Genomic DNA, 4,356 nt, shown 5'->3' with positions numbered 1-4,356 from the left:
TTTTTACTTTCATGATAAATTTTATACACTCAGCTCTAGGCTAGGTGATACCACATTACGTCTTTACTTTAGGCTTATTATACCAACACTCACATTTATAAGGTTTCAAGGCGCCCCCCCCCCCCCATCTCTGTCACCGTGCACCTCCGTCACTAAAATCGTAATGGACAGACAATAATCGAACTGTTCTATCTGGACAAATGCATTTTGTCTTCTTTTATGACTCCGCCTACTTCGAGAAATAAATCGTGACGTGACACACGCTGGTTTTTATATGGGTTAGATGTATTTTGTGTTACTGTTCATAAATCTAATTGAATAGGTATTCAACCACAAAACATGTAGGATACTAAAATTTAAAAAGGAAGACCGAACATGGCCTAGTGGTTCACATCCCGTTTCTGAAAATATTCGCTTCGTATCGTGAGCGCCCGCAGGAAGGGGCAAGAGAGGGCATTTGACCCCTTATATTTCACAAAAAAATTGCATATGTTATGATATAAAGTTAACATCGTAGTTAAATTAAATATCTTTAGTATTTTTTATTAAACTGTAAACTTGTGTTTGCGTTTAAGCACACATAACATATTTTTAGTCTGTTGACTTACACTGTAAAACCCGATCCCCTACATACATATTTTGCCCCCCTCCCCCTGAAAATAATTCTGTACGAGCAAAGGTACAGAAGAATACAATAATATGACAACCGCAGTTGCAATAAACTTGTTTAAAATTAGGGATGGTTATGAGCTGATAGCCCTTAAGTAGCTTTGCGCAAAACCATAATGTAAACCAAAACGAAACAAAAAGGGAAATTATTTCCCTAGAGCATAATCATACAGTGACAAGGTTGAGAGGATGAAGCAACCCCTTTTGTGTATAATAATAATTAAATAATAACAATAATTTCAAATATATTTATTGCACCTTTTCATCCCTTCGCGACTCCCACTTGGAACCTCCTGCGACCCAAATTTTGTGAACACCTGAAAGTGCTGAAAATATCGTTAACCAATCTTATGAAACAATACATTCCAATCTTTATGAGTAGAAACATGAGATGGGTGTATTTAATTAGCTATAATGATGTTCAGGCTAATTTTTAGTTTCGCTCTACGTACATAACTAGCTCTGATCGGAAATTAGTATTAAATGTGCTTGATTAGCTCAATTCACGTTAGCTGCAATTTTGAGTCAAACTGTATTAATGGTTGAAATGCACATATACATCTGGCCATAGTTTATTGAATATTAACAATGTTGAATTTTTAACAAAATATTTGTATTCTTTAAATCCGCACACCTTTGTTTTTTATTACATATTGAAAACAAATTAACAAATTGGCCTGAAATTTCTGAGAACAATAACATAAACTGGATTTTCCCCCACATTCCTCTTAGATTTTTTGTCCATTTTGGGTTCCAAATCAGACGCTTATAAAGTAAAAATAGCATTTCAGATGTATACATAACGTTTCTCACAAGTCACTACCCAAGAGTCTTAACGTTCAATTCCAGAACTCGCCAGTTGGGTTGGAGAATGATAAACAAAAGATTCCTCAAAATGCTATTTACATTTGAATTAGCAAATTGTTTGTGCCTGAGTAAATGTTTTAAAAATACACAAATTCAGGCGAATATATTATGTTTAAACACATGTAAATAAATTTTCTGGCCACATGGTTGGAACACTGTAGGCTGCCAACCAAATTATTCATTCTTGCGAACAGAATATTGTTAGCAGCTGTAAAAATGGGCAACGACGACCAATGACAACAAAAGTGGGCTATCACTACTACTATACGAGTCAAAGAAGCAACATCCGTTCACATATATGCATTAGCTTAATGCCAAGGTCAAGCATATCAGATAAAAACAATCCTTCTGAAACTGTGCCAATCACGTGATAATATTCCCCATCCCATCAACCAGCAGAATCAGCTATATATGTGTGCTATTTCGAGGTCTATACGCAACATCCTGCATCGGGGTCATGAAACTTGACTGATTACACGACAGAATCTAAGGTATTATACTGTTATGTAATTTCTACTGAATAATCTATGTATATCAAAGAAATACGATTCAACGCTTCTTATTTCAATAATATTTAGATAACATACGTAAAATGTTTGTTTGTAGTTAAGCACAAAGCTACACAAAGGGCTATCTGTGCTCTGCCCACCACGGGTATCGAAACCCGGTTTTTAGCGTTATAAGTCCGCAGACATGCCGCTATGCCACAGGGGGCCATGCGTAAATTTTACAGTAACTATCGAGTTGTTTTCGTACTATTTATTATTGTTGTTTTTAATGGAAAAACTACACTGGGCTATCTGCTGAGTCCAACGCGGGGAATCGAATCCAGAATTTTAGCGTTGTAAGACAAACTGTTCCTAAAGGTGAAATCCACATATTGTATCACATTGAGTAATTTTATTTTCACCTATCACAACGCTCAATGTAAAGATGTAAGCACAAAAACTGGGTGATATGACATATTTTGTATGTAAAACACGTAGGAAATTCGCTGTAATAATTTGTAGAATGGATCGCAATAGTGGCGGTATTTTTGTTTATTTTTTGTGGCTCCTTTATTGGAGATCTCGTAACCAACAAAGTAATGATTTATGTCATAAGTAATTTAGTGCATAAATAGTTTAAGAAAACGTATTTGAAAATCTTAAGATGGGGTCCATATGGTATCACATCGGTAATTCTGTAGTTAACAGCGTGGCTGCTTGAATGGTGATTCAGTACACTCTGATCATTATGGATTTTAGTTCTCTGGTGTACTGCTATAAAATTTCCTTCATTCTTTTATATTAATTATTTCCATTAACTTAGATTTTTTTTTAAGTTATTTTAATCCTGACGGATATCTGTAGATTGTTTGTGATCAAAAAGTGCTACTTCATACAATGTATACACAGGAGTGCACTCACAGAATTTTATTTTATTTTTAGAATTGAATAAAAAGATCCGAGATTAATAATACAACAATTAATCTTTATATATTTTTTTCTGGGTCCCACTGGAAGATCACGTGTTAAACCAGAAACACTGGTAAATTTAGAGGTTGCCTTCGTTCAAACATTTTATAACAGGCTTCCGATATTAACCTATGTTTTAAAATCTAAAGTGTGTCAATCGGTCATGTCACAGAGAAAATACAGAAATGCATAAATTGTAACAGTAGTAGTTTCAACATCAAAACTAATGTGATAACTGCCATTGACTTTCAAATTACTGTACTGTGTATGCATGTGTATATATAGTTATTATAATAAGGTGCAAAATCTTTATAATCATATTACTGAAAACAAACACAGTGCATTAATCACATACAACAGAAACATTTACAATGTAACACTTGTGTCACCAAAATCTCAAATGATATTTTATGTCATATGCGAGACAAAACTATAAGAAACAATACCAAATATATTAAACAGTGGGATTTCATTCTCGTTGCAAACTGGCGCCTATTTTGAAAATAAAAATAAGAATAAAGTGTTTTATCGTTAGAAGGGTACTTTTCGATTATTTGGTAAAAATAATGCAAAGTCCTGGTTCATATAATGAAAGGAAAGCGTTTTATTTTTTTCAACTGAAAGTTTTACAACTTACGTAATTTCACGAACTAACAATAACCATTCGATAGACCTAACTCACAAATAAACTGTTATTTGTTAATTTTCTTCGGGTATCTACGACACAAACTCAAAAAATGTACGGCACTGATTTGCCAACTAGCTCACTCACTAACTAACTAACTTTGATGTTTTTATACAATAATTTTTCCCAAAACTCTAAACACTCAGGAGGTTTCTAGGCTCACATGTTATCAACTACGTCTTGCCAAAACTCCCTTCAGCAAACATTAAAAGTCAAATTATAATACTAAAACATAGTTCATAACACTGCTTACCTCCCTGGATTGTGAAGCCCCACAAATAAGCAATAATATATTAAATTTAAGCTTATATAATCAGTAATAAAAGTCATTATGTTTATAATTAACAAAAATTACTATTCATGAACAGATATTACAATAATTAAATAATTAATTAAATGTGTTAAACAAAATACAGTCACAGTTCTGACTAACACAGTTCTTCATTAACTGATTTACTGTCTCTAAATTGTCCATTCCCCAATTCTTTTTGGTGGTTTTATTTTTCATGACTTATAGAACAAGACTGTCCTTTATCGTCATTTGCTGAAGTTCTTTCCAAGTAGATAAATAGTCGAGAGAATCTACTTGTTACGCTACCCTTGGTGACATTCTAGATGTTGTCACAACAGGAACTCTGAGGTTTTTTTTGTTTTGAATTTCGCGCAAAGCTACACGAG

At 33.5% G+C, this 4,356-nt stretch overlaps 1 protein-coding gene and 1 long non-coding RNA gene across 7 annotated transcripts in view; one reads left to right on the top strand and one right to left on the bottom strand.

Moving 5' to 3' along the window:
• The window catches only part of LOC106464014 (retinoic acid receptor RXR-alpha-A-like), a 98,939-nt gene that overhangs the window by 25,330 nt on the left and 69,253 nt on the right, over window positions 1-4,356 (bottom strand). The gene's annotated exons all lie outside the window — the stretch shown is intronic.
• Window positions 1,905-4,356, top strand: part of LOC111086905 — a 29,046-nt gene continuing 26,594 nt past the window's right edge. Inside the window, exon 1 of the long non-coding RNA XR_002611616.1 lies at window positions 1,905-2,027. This is a non-coding gene — a long non-coding RNA (uncharacterized LOC111086905). The remainder of the gene's footprint in view (window positions 2,028-4,356) is intronic.

This window comes from Limulus polyphemus, unplaced genomic scaffold, assembly GCF_000517525.1.
Source record: "Limulus polyphemus unplaced genomic scaffold, Limulus_polyphemus-2.1.2 Scaffold1541, whole genome shotgun sequence".
In the NCBI taxonomy this organism is placed as follows: domain Eukaryota; kingdom Metazoa; phylum Arthropoda; class Merostomata; order Xiphosura; family Limulidae; genus Limulus; species Limulus polyphemus.
The sequence above is the reverse complement of the archived record's forward strand: the minus strand, read 5'-3'. Positions and strand labels throughout refer to the sequence as shown.